We start from the raw sequence: 13671 nt of genomic DNA, 5'->3' as shown, positions 1-13671 counted from the left end.
TATCCAGTGGAACAAAATTTAACAAAGTATGTCAGAGAACCTCAGAAAAAAATGGTGGTAGATACATTGACTCGTATACACAGCCTTAGGCCACTGGTGTCAACAGGAGACTATAATTATTAGGTAGGTAGCTGCTGTACTGGAGAAATTATAGACGTAAGTAAGTATGGGTAAACCTGGTTGGCCTATGTTTTTATTAATATTTTGATAGACTGGCTATAAATTTTCTCTTTTAAAATTTTCATGAAGGCAGAACAAAAACTATGTGATATTTAAAATTTCTGGTTTAACCTCCCAAATAACATGTGCCAAAAAATAAATGGTGGCTAGTTCAGTCTAACACTATTCTTTCCTGCTATTTCAGGCTGCTTTGTCATATTTTTTTTTAATTTTATTAAATATAAACCACAACAATTGTTTGGAGATACTGGAGATACTTCTGGTTCTTGGTTTATCCAATAAAGACACTTTTCTTCCCTAGATTGCTCTTCAGGGTGTAAAATGAAGTATGACTGATGATAACTTACTAATATTTTATTCACCTTATGAATTTTACTTTTCCCCCCAATCATTATTTTATTCTATTTTTAAAATACGGGTAGCAAGTTAAAAAGTATTTTTTTATAAAAATGTTAAATTATTTTAAAGAAAAAGTTTCTGGACATTTGTTTTTTTGAAAAATAGTGTGGAGTAATAATGCTATATTGGCTTTTAGCATAAAACAATATTTAATAAAAGGCTGATATAGACCATGAGAGTCATATGCTCAAACCCTATAAAATACATATAAGAGAACACCAAAGGCTTTCTGGAAGACAATGATTTTATTGCACTGAAAGCTACACATCTTTACACATGTGAAAGATTACTTATAATGATAGGAAAAGAAAGGGAAGTAAACCTCCATTTCATAAACAGTGAACTTCCCCAAGGGAAATACAAAAAAATATTAACAGCCTTAGTTCTTCTCTAGAATTATTTTTCAAAGAAGAAAAAACAGACAAATTGAGGCTTAACCTAAAGAACTTCTTTAAACCTTTATTCAGCCTTGAACTTTTATCTCTTATATACATCCTCTTCCTGTAGCAAAGTACACATATAAGGAAAAAGAGATTCATCAGCCTCTTAACCACACAAACATGACAAAACCCCTCAAAGAATCTTACATAAAGAGAATAGTTACATAAATCGTTTATATAAATAAATGTCTACTCTCATTTCCTATTCCAGGAAGCCTTGCACACTATTGACTGAGGTTCCAGATAAAGAAAGAACAATAAAAATCCCTTTCCACTTGGCAATATCTATTGCTCCTAATATAAAGAGAATTACCAACTTATTTAATGAAGATGATCTAATTTTGTTTGTTAGGGAATAAGGACTCATTATTTTTACTCATGGGATATGACACCTTCTGGTGTTGGCAGCTGCTAGACTATGTCAGCACCTGCCAATAGCAGTTAGTGAATTGGAGAAATACTGACAACTTTATGAACATCTGTGATTGCTATCACTTGTCCTAAAACATGTACTCAAAACTTCCTCAAATCCATGACAAACCAATGTAAAATACATTTAGTGACTTGATTATTGTTATTCTGGTTTTCTAAATCTGACTATTCCTATATATCCTTAGAGGTTCTTAGCTCCTAGGAACAGATTTTTTTTTAATAAAATTTATTTTAGAATAGTTTTTGATTTACACAATTATGGCAGACAGTACAGAGAGTTTCTATATACCCCCCACACATTCTAGTAATAGAATCCCCTATTACTAACATCTTACATTAGAATGGTACATTTATTAAAATTTATGAACCAATATCAAACATTCTTTATCAATTGATATTCAACCTTTATTCAGATTCCCTTAGTTTTCTTCTACTGTTTTTTTCTGTTTGAAGATCCCATCCAGGATTCCACATTACAATTAATTCTCATGTCTACTTAGACTCCTCTTGGCTGTGACAATGTCTCAGATTTTCCTCTGTTTTTGTTGTTGTTTCTGCTGACTTTGACAGTTTTGAGGAATACTGTTCAAGTTACTTTGTAGAAGATCCATAAATGGGGATTTGTCTGATATTTTATTATTGTTATTAGACTGGGGTTATGTGTTTTGGGTTGAAAGACTACAGAGGTAAAGTGACAGTTAACATCAAAGTCAACTGTTGATGTTAACTTGATCACCTGGCTTAACAGTGTTTTTCAGGCTACTTCACTGTACAGTTAACCTTTTTTTTCGTCCCTTTCCATACTGTACTTTTTGTAAGAAAGTCACTATGCACAGCCCACACTTGAGTGGGGACTTATGCTCTATGTCATTAAAAGTGGAGTATACATATATTATTTGGAATTATTTTGCATGGGACATATGTCTATTCTCCCCATTTATTTATTTATTCAGCCATTTATTTATACCAGTATGGATTCATGGATCTTTATTTTATACTTTGAGGTATTTTATTGCTTAAAAATCTTCCAGTTTTATCCATTGGGAGATCTTTCAATTGGCTCCTGTGTACCTTTGAGTATTCCCTACCCCCATCAATGTGGTTTTCTTATTCTTTTCTTCTTTCCTTTCCTTTTCTTTTCTCTTCTTTTTTTCTTTGAGAACTTCCTTAGTTTTAGGTACTAAAATATGCTCCATGTTTATCTATATATTTTCTGCCCCAGTCCTATGATCAGCCATTTCTCCAAGAAGCCGTGTCACTTTTATTGGAGATTGGTCTTAGAAACAAAATCTGTATGTGCTCATTGCTACTGGGGTGTTGTTAGTTATAGGTTCTCTTAGCTGACATAACAAGGAAATATATGTGTTTATACTAATTATATTATAAATAATACGCATATCTATACATATTTGTATATGTTTCCATCTATGTCTATATTAAGCTACTGATGTCTCCATCATCATACTGATGTCTCCAAATTCTAATCCATTACCACTTGGATCATTTTATACTCCTCTCTTCCTTATCTGTAAATTCTCACTCAAACAGTGAGAAATCTGATTCCCACTATCAATCATATATTTACTGAATTTTTAAATTTCAGTATACATATATTGCAGTGTCAGAATTGATATCCTGGTGGGAACTCTTTATCAAGTATAGTACAGTGTTTACATGAAGTTCCTTTGCCTTCAGGCTTACAGACTGAATTCATTTCCATAATTACTTAGGTCAGCAATTTATTCCCCCATCCCTTTCAGTGAGATTTTAAAATACATTTGTAACATATTTAGATTCTTTTGCAGTCCTTCCTGGAATGCATATGTTAAGGATTACTCTTTGTGCCGTAAAAATTAATTGGTTTTGACAAACGTTTAATATCTTGTTTTCACCCCTTATAGTATCATACAAAATAGTTTCACTGACCTAAAAAAAATCCCCTATGCCTCACCTAATCAACATCCCCAAACCCCTAGCAACCAGGGACTTTTTTATAGTTTTGTCTTTTCCAGAATGTCATAAAATGTAATTGTACAGTATGTAGCTTTTTCAGACTGTCTTTTTTCATTTAGCAATATGCATTTAATAGTGATTTTTTTTCATGTCCTGAGGATTTTCTTTTTATCACTATAAAGTACTCCCATGTATGGGTATATCAGAGTTTGTTGTCCATTCACCTACTGAAGGACTTCTTTGTTACTTTCCAGGTCTGGTAATTATGAATAAAGCTACCATAAGCATTCATGTGCAGGTTTTTTGTGGACATAAGTTTTCAAATCAATTTGATAAATACGTGGGAGTGCAATTGCTGGACCATATGATAATGTTATGTTTAATTTTGGAAGAAAATACCAATTGTCTTCCAAAGTACCTATATTATTTTTCATTTCCACTAGCAATGAATGAGAATTCTTGTTGCTCTGCATTCTCACCAGCAGTTGTTATTGTCAGTTTTTAAAAATTTTAATCATTCTAATAGGCTCATAGTGATATCTTATTATTTTAATTTGCAACTCCTTCATGACAAATGATGTGACTCATCTTTTCACATGTTTATTTTCCATTTGCATATCTCCATTTCTTGTAATGTCTTTATGTGGATTTGGTATTACGATAATGGTGATCCCATAGAATGAGTTAAGAAATGTTCCCACTGCCTCAACTTTCTGAAATATATTGTGGAAAATTGGTATCATTTCTTTGTTAAATGTTTGACAGAATTCACCAGTAAAATCATCTGCCTCTGATGATTACGTTTTTGGAAGGTTATTATTGATTTACTTTCTTTATTAGATATAGAGCTATACAGATTATCTATTTCTCCTTGTGTGAGTCTCCTTTGTGTCTTTTGAGAAATTTGTTCTTTTCGTCTAAATTATCAAATGTGTAAACATAAGTCAAAATTATAGTATTCATTTATTACTTTTAAAGTCCATTTAAGTCTTCTCTTTTTTTCTCTTGGTTAGTTGGGCTAGAGGTTTACCAACTTTATTGATATTTTCAAAGAACTGGCTTTTGTCTGACTAATTTTCTATATCATTTTCCTATTTTTCAATTTCATTGATTTCTGCTCTGAATTTTATTATTTCTTTTTTTCTGCCTGCTTTAGGCTTAAAATGCTCTTCTTTCTCTAGATTTTCTAAGGTAGAAAATTACATAATTAATTTTAGTTTTTTTATTTTTGATAATGAAATATTTAGTATTTATTATAATAACCTATGAATTATGGACACAGCAAATTTGACACAGTAAAATTGTATTTTTATGTGTTAGTATTTTTCTAGTACATGGGGCCTGCTGTATATTTAATTTGTGTAATCTATTTATTTTCATTTTAAAGCAGTCAGAACAGTTTTCCTCTTTTACATGACAGATATTTGCAGTAAAATATACGTAGCATAAAATTTATGATTTTAACCATTTTAAAGTCTACAGTTCTGTGGCATGAAGTACATTCACAGTGTTGTATATCTGTGATTATAGTTTTTTTTTTTCTTTGTGACAGGGATTTATTTGTTTGTTTTAAAATCCTAAATGGAAACTGGATAACAAGGGGATCAAGGTCTTATCTCTGTCTCATCTCCCAAGGTTGCCCTGGAGGAGGTCTCTGTGTGGGATCTGAGGGCTCAGGAAGAGCCAGGGTGAAAACAATTGCCCTAAAGTATCATTAAAATGAATGTCTTTACTCTTTGTGTTTTGATTTTTTTTAATTAATTTTTATTGGAGTATAGTTGCTTTACAGTACTGTGTCAGTTTCTGCTGTACAGTAAAGTGAATCAGCTATATGTATATATATATATCCCCTCTTTTTTGGATTTCCTTCTATTTGGGTCACCACAGAGCACTAAGGAGAGTTCCCTGTGCTATGCAGTAGGTTCTTATTAGTTATCTATTTTATATATAGTAGCGTATATATGTCAATCCCAATCTCCCAATTCATCCCACCTCCCCTTCCCCCTTGGTATCCATAGATTTGTTCTCTAAGTCTGTGTCTGTATTTCTGCTTTGAAAATAAGTTCATCTGTATCACTTTTCTATATTCCACATATAAGCAATATTACACAATATTTGTTTTTCTCTTTCTGACTTACGTCACTACATATGACAGTCTCTAGGTCCATCCATATCTCTGCAAATTGCACAATTTCATTCCCTTTTATGACTAAGTAATATTCCATTGTATATATGTACCACATCTTCTTTATCCATTCTTCTGTTGATGGACATTTATGTTGCTTTCATGTCCCAGCTATTGTAAATATTGCTGCAGTGAACATTGGGGTTCATGTATGGTCTCAAATTATGGTTTTCCCTGGATATATGCCCAGGAGTGGGACTACTAGGTCATATGGTAGCTCTATTTTTAGATTTTAAGGAACCTCCATACTGTTCTCCATAGTGACTGTATGAATTTACATTCCCACTAACAATGTAAGAGGGTTCCTTTTTCTCCACACTCTCTCCAGCATTTATCGTTTGTAGATTTTTTGATGATGGCCATTCTGACCTGTGTGAGGTGATACCTCATTGTAGTTTTCATTTGCATTTCTCTAATAATTACTGATACTAAGCATATTTTCATGTGCTTTTTGGCCACCTGTATGTCTTCTTTGGAGAAATGTCTATTTAGTTCTTCTGCCCATTTTTTGATTGGGTTGTTTGCTTGTTTTGATATTGAGTTACATGAGCTGTTTGTATATTTTGGAGATTAATCCTTTGTCAGTTACTACATTTGAATATATTTTCTCTCATTCTGAGGGTTGTCTTTTCATTTTGTTTATGGTTTCCTTTGTTGTTCCAAAGCTTTTAAGTTTAATTAGGTCCCATTTGTTTATTTTTATTTTCATTACTCTAGGAGGTGGTCAAAAAAGGTCTTGCTTTGATTTATGTCAAAGAGTGTTCTGCCTATGTTTTCCTCTGAGAGTTTTATAGTGTCCAGCCTTACATTTAGGTCTTTAATCCATTATGAGTTTATTTTTGTGTATAGTGTTAGGGAGTGTTCTAATTTCATTCTTTTACATGTAGCTGTCCAGTTTTCCCAGCACCACTTATTGAAGAGACTGTCTTTTCTCTATTGTTTATTCTTTCCTCCTTTGTCATAGATTAGGTGACCGTGGGTGCATGGGTTTTTCTCTGGGATTTCCATCCTGTTCCATTAACCTATATTTCTATTTTTGTGCCAGTGCCATACTGTCTTGATTAGTGTAGCTTTGTAGTATAATCTGCAGTCAGGGCACCTGATTCCTACAGCTCCACTTTTCTTTCTCAAAATTGCTATGGATATTTGGGGTCTTTTGTGTTTCCATACAAATTGTAAATTTTTTTTGTTCTAATTCTGTGAAAAATATCATTGGTAATTTGATAAGGCTTGCATTGAATCTGTAGATTGCTTTGTGTAGCATAGTCATTTTCACAATATTGATTCTTCCAGCCCAAGAACATGGTATACCTCTCCATTTGTTTGTGTCATCTTTGACTTCTTTCATCAGTATATTATAGTTTTCTGAGTACAGGCTTTTACCTTCTTAGGTAGGTTTATTCCTAGGTATTTTGTTCTTTTTGTTTGAGCTAAATGGGATTATTTCCTTAATTTCTCTTTCTGATCTTTTATTGTTAATGTATATAAATGCAAAACATTCCTGTATGTTAATTTTGTAACCTGCAACTTTACCAAAATCATTGATTAACTCTAGTAGAAATTACATAATTAATTTTAAATATTTGTTCTTTTCTAGTATATGAATTTAATGTTATAAACTTCCCTCTAAATACTGATTTTGCTGTATCCCTCCAAGTTTGATAAGGTGTATTTTAATTTTCATTCAGTTTAAAAAAGTTTTTCAATCTCTTGAGATTTCTTTTTTGCCCCATATGTAACATAGAAGTGTGCTGTTTAAGTTCCAAATATTTAAGGATTTTCCCACTATATTTCTGTTATTGATTTCTAGTTCAATTCCAGTGTGGTCTGATATCATATTTTGTATTATTTCTACTCTTTTAAACTTTGTTAAGGTGTGTTTTATGATCCAAAATGTGGTCTATCTTGGTGAATGCTCTATGCTAATTCAAGAAGAATCTGCATTCTGTTGTTGGATGGAGTATTTTATAAATATCAGATAGATTTTTGATAGTGCTATTAATAGCTTAATGATAGTGCTATTCAGGTAAACTATGTCTTTACCAATTTTCTCCCTGCTTGATCTCTCAGTTACTGAAAGAAAGATGTTGAATTTAACTATAATAGTGGATTTCTTTCTTTCTCCTTACAATTCTCTCTGTTTTTGTCTCAAGTTTTCTTAGGCTTAAACACATTAATAATGTTATTTTTTTCTTAGAGAAAATGTTTATGTAATGCCCCTCTTTTTCCCTGGTAAATCTCCTTGTTCTGAAGTCTGCTTTGTCCCAAACTAATATGGCTACTACAGTTTTCTTTTGAATTATGTTAGCATGGAATATTTTTCTCCCTCCCTTTACTTTTTAACCTATCAGAGTCTTTATATGTAAAGTGGGATTCTTATAGACAAAATATAGTTAGTTTTGTTTTTTTCAGTCACTCTTACAATCTCTTTCAATTAATGTGTTTACACCGCTAACATTTAAAGTGATGACCGATATACTTGGATTAATATCTACTATGTTTGTAACAATTTTCTATTTGTTGCCAGAAACCACCTTCTCCAATATTAGTTGATCATATTATATAATTTTATTTTCTCTCCTCTCTTAACATATATTTAAATTATATTTCTTTTGAAAATTATTTTAATGGTTTCCCCAGTATTTATAATGCAAAATTTTAACTAATATAAGTCCACCTTCAAATAACACTATTCTGCTTTACAGGTAGTGCAAATGCCTTATAATATGGTATTATCAATTCTCCTGTCCCTTATAACATTTGCTGTCATTTGTTTCACTTATCTATATGCTATAATCACCCAATACATTGTTACTATTATTACTTTAAAGAGTTATTTCTTAGATAAACTAAATATTTTATATTGCCTTCAATTATTCCTCCAATACTCTTCCTTTTTTTATGTACATACAAGTATCCAACAGCAAAAAGGTTCCTAGACCAAATTCCAACCTCTGTATTTAGAGGTTTCCCCACACTAACAAGCAATTCTTGAACACCAGCATAATGTTCAAGAATTCAACTCAATTTTTACACTATTTAACTGGAGGTAACACAGATTTCACAGGTTGAGGACTCAGTCCTTCAAGACTACACACTCACTCACCCCCATCCCCACTTTAGACACCAGTCACAAGCCCATATTATTTCCTGTGTTTTTGACTGACTGCCTACAAAATAGAGGTTTTGATAACCACCTCCTTGGGTTTAATTAATTTTCTAGAACAGCTTACAGAACACAGGGAACTTATTTACTCACTATATTACTTATTTATTATAGGATGTTAAAGGAGATGAATCAATAGCCAGATGAAGAGATACATAGGGCAAGGTCCCAAACAAAGGGCCTTATGTCTTTGAAGCTTGGGGTTTGGCACAGTGACATGCAAAAGTGTTCTGCTTCCAAAATGTGGAAGTTCTCTGAAAAAGGGACCAAAAAGCTCTCCCTCTGCGTTTTGTGGAGGCTTCAGTACATAGTCATGATTGATTAAATCATTGGCCAATGGAGATTGATGCAATCTTAAGCCTCTCTCCCCTCCAAGGAAATACAGGAGTGGAACTAAAAGTTCCAACCCATTAACTCATTAGATCATTCTCCTGACCAATAACTCCCATCCTTAGGTGCTTCTAAAAGTTACCTCATTCACATAACTAGAAACACCTTTACCATTCTCAATACATAGAAAATTCCAAGGGTTTGGGAAGCCGTGAATGAGGAACTGTGGGCAAATACCAAATATATGTTAAATATATTTTGTTCATCCAAATGACCAAATATATATTTCTTATAAATCACAATATCACAATGACCTATATCAGTTTCTTTATGCGTGAAGAAAAGCTTTTACTATTTTTTGCAGAGCTGGACTACTGGCAATGAATCCCCTTAACTTCTGTTTGTTTGAGAAAGTTTTTATTTCTCCTTCAATTATGAAGAAAATTTTCTGCATATACATTTCTAGGTTAGTGGATTTTTTTTTTCTTTCAACACTAAATATTTCACTCACTTTCTTTTTGCTGGCATGGTTTCTGAGGAGTAGGCCACTATAATTCTTATTCTTGTTTTTCTATAGGCAAGATATTTTTCCTCTGGCTCCTTCCAAGATTTTTTTCTTTTTCCTTGCTTTTCTGAAGTTTGAATATTGTATGCTTACATGTAGTAATTTGGAGTATTTCTCCTGCTTGGTGTTCACTGAGATTCCTGAATCTGTGATTTGATGTCTGTCATATAGTTCCCAGCCATTATTACTTCAAATATTCTATTTACTTTTTTTTTTGTTGTTCTTTTTCTCTGTGCTTTTCAGTTTGGGAAGTTTCTATTGATCTATATTCAAGCTCACTGATTCTTTTCTTAGCCACATTAAGTCTATCTTTAATCCCAGCAAAGGTATTCTACATATCTATGGTGATTTGATTTCTACCATTAAAAAAAAATCTTTTTTTGTTAGAGTTTCTATCTCTCTGCTTACATTACCCATTTCTTCTTGCATGCTGTCTATATTTTTCACTAGAGTTGCTAACTTATTAATCATAGTTATTTTAAATTTCTTCTCTGATAGTTTCAATATCTGTGTCATATCTACATCTTGTTCTGCTTGCTTTGTCTTCTCAGTCTGTGTTTTTGTCTTATCTTTTGTTGTGCCTTGTAATTTTTTGTTGAAAGCCAGACACGTATTAGGTAATAGGAACTGAAGTAAATAGGCATCTGGTGTGAGAATTTATGTTAATCTGGCTAGGAGTTGGCCTTTCTTAAATGTTTGCTATAATCTATAAGTGCCAGAGACTTCAAATTATCTAGTGTCCTTATTTTTTTCTCTCCTCTTGACTTTGGGTTTCCTTAATTATTCCTCCTCAGAGAGATTCTATATCTGACAGCTCTTTCATTTTTAATCTACTGTTATAACGTTGAAGCCCTGTTGGTGAGGTGGTAAGAGGTGTGAGAGAAAGAGTATTCTGTGTTCTTTCAATTAAATCTTAGTCTTTTAGTGGGCAGTGTCTCTGGCTGTGACCTTCATAAGTGTTTCTTCTTGTATATTTTATTTTTTTTTCCTACTGATTAAGTAAAAAAGAATAGAGGGGGCTGCAGTGAGAAGAATGTCCTTCCCCCATGGCTTTGAGATAATACTCTAGTAAAGTCATTTCCCCTGGAGGGTAGTCCTTTGCTGTGGAGAAGGTCTGGTGCATTTCACAAGGAGTACCTTCCCCTCCCACTGTCAGAGCCAACAGGTAATCTTTCTCATTTCTTTACCGTGAGAACCTGATAGGATATCTGAAGGTATAAGCCCCAAATATGTAAGACTACTGCTCTAAGAACTTTCTCATTCTCATGATAGTCAATATTCAGCTTCCAGCAATTTATCAAAATTACTGTTTCAGTGATCACAAGTTTACAGCTGTAGTGGCTTCTGTTCTAGGTAAACAGATCTTAGTTCTGATTCTCTGGACTTACCTCTGTCTTCATATTTGGAAGTTGTAGTTTGCCCTGCTACTTAGTTCTATGATATGTCCAAGAAAAGTCTTTGTCCAGCTTTCTCTTATTGTAAGGACAAGAGTGATGACTTTCAAGCTCTTTACATGTTGGAGTTGAAACTAGAAGTTGTCCTTGGGATAGATTTTACAAATTGTTTTTATTTTACAAATCTAAATTACAAAAGAGGTTTACGTACAAATGAAGACATGTTCAAACCCAATAGCATATCTCTTCCTGCTAGAAATAATGCTGTTTTTATTTCAAAATATCAGATAAAATATTGAATATTTTTACAGCCACAGTTCTGGAAATCATAAGAATGAATTCTACCATTTTAGCATTATAGAACTGGTAAGCAAAACAATTTATTTTCTAGGCTTCTATGTAGTGAGACACAATGTCAATTGTAGATAAGTAATGCCTTTACATTCCAAACAGAATAATACTTAAACTTTACATTTCTCTTTAGAGTTCCATTCTCACATTAAATTTCACAGAATGAATTACTTTAGGGAACACTGTGACCCAGTCTGAGACATATTTTAATCATTAAGGTAAGTTTTTCCCTCATTAACCTCCTTTGCTAAACAAGCTATATATATGGTTTTGATAGCAACCACAAGAGGGTATTTTTTAACTCACAAACTGTCATAGAGGATAAAATTAACTTGAATTTGGTTTAACAAAAGCACGTTGCTGATTGTTAAAACTTGGGAGAGTCAATATATTTTAGAAAGCCAAAATCAGCAATGTTTACTTAATAAAAAATAAAATAAAATCACCAGGAAATACCCTATGGATAATTTGTTTTCTTTCTTTCAACAATTGATTAACTATGGCATTATGTGTAACTGGATACCCCTCCCATGATAAAAGATCTTGGTTGGAAGAATCAATAGGCAATTTTTCTGTATTCTATTATTTTAAATCTGGATTACTTATGCATAACTAGTTATTTCATATTGTTTGACATAAATCAAAAACTCTTTTCACCATTTTTTCCTTCATTGAATTTGTGGCATAAGCTAAGTTATTTAAACTTATGTATTTTGTTGCAGTATTAAAATAGAAAAATATAGGAATTTTCAGTGTAAAAAAGCCTTACTTTACACCAAACTCATCATTCTATAGTGGTGGAAGCTAAGGTCCAAAGATACTAAAATTGTTTTTTTATAAAAAGGAACTATCAATCAATAAATCAATTTTAATCAATATCACATAGAAGTTGACTTTAATGAAACAGGTGAAAACTATTTTAAAAATATTTAACCATTTAAAGCCTCTGGAAATGATCCTAAGGGTGAATAGAAAATAAAGAAACATCTATTTGAACCAAGATTACTATGTCCCTTTCCCACCTCCTAGCTCAAACAAGGCCAGAGACTACTCCAAACTCCTGTAGCCAAGAATATAGAGCTCTTTCTCCCAATAACACCAAGATGGAAAATTTTCCTCCCAGAGAAACAAGGTGTCAGCATTTCTCACCCTGCCCCCAGCTACTGGTTGCTGAAGCTAAGTCATGGTTGAGTACAATCGAGAGAAGGCCTTCTTCCTTCTGCTCAGCCCTGACTTATGGAATGGAGGCTATATCTTTAGTGTAGCACCTCTGAAAATAGTGAACTCTTTTCACTCTTGCTCCAGCTTGGAGGGTAGTGATTTTATGCCAGGAGATCCAAACAGAGAGTATCTAGGCTGCTGCCCACTGCAATGTGTGCTTATTCAGTGAGTGCTCATCCAATAAGTGTAATGAAAGGCAGTTGGGAGGAGATTTAAGATAGAGGTTAAAGTGTAAGCCAGCTAGTTTGAAGGAGAAAACCAGGAATGAAACAGCTGGGAGAAGCTCTCCTGGGCTCAGAACAAAAATCAAATACTGATGTCAGAAAGTATTTCTTCAAAGGAGCCAGAATTGTTCATTTGCAGAACAATTTTTGCCCCAGAGCATTGATGCAAACAATTGAGCAATCATTTGCCAATTATTGGAGTTTAGCAATTGGGTGTGGTCAGGGAAAGAAGAAAAGAGCCCTTCAAAAACCACTGTCATTTCAGCATAACTGAGATTATAACCAAAGCTGTGCCTCTATGAACAACAATGTCAGAGGCTGAACACTAAGGGGGGAGGTAGATTTCACTAAAATAAAAAGTCAACCACTAAATAAATAAACACAAAACAATAATAAGCTCCTGGGGAGATACTACCCAAAGTTGCTACAATATATTATCTAAAATACAGTTACAATAATAAATTGTGAGGCATGCAAAGAAACAAAAGAGTATGCCCCACCAACTGGGAGAAAAAACAGGCAACAGAAAGTGCCTATGACAGTGAAAAGATGTCAGATTTATCAGAAAAAGACTTTAAAGTAGCCATTTAACCATGTTCACAAAACTAAAAGAAACATGATTAAAGAAGCAAAGGAAGGTATGACAACAATGTTGCATCAAATAGAGACATATCAATAAAGAGATACAAATTACAAAAAAAGAACCAAATGGAAATGAAAGAGTTGAAAAGCACAATAATTGAAATAAAAAAATTCACTAGAGGGGCTCAACAGTAGATTTGAACTTGTAGAAGAAAGAATAAGCAAACTTGAAGATACAGGAATAAAGAT

Source organism: Phocoena phocoena, chromosome X, assembly GCF_963924675.1.
Source record: "Phocoena phocoena chromosome X, mPhoPho1.1, whole genome shotgun sequence".
Classification (NCBI taxonomy): Eukaryota; Metazoa; Chordata; class Mammalia; order Artiodactyla; family Phocoenidae; genus Phocoena; species Phocoena phocoena.
This window is presented reverse-complemented; position numbering follows the sequence as displayed.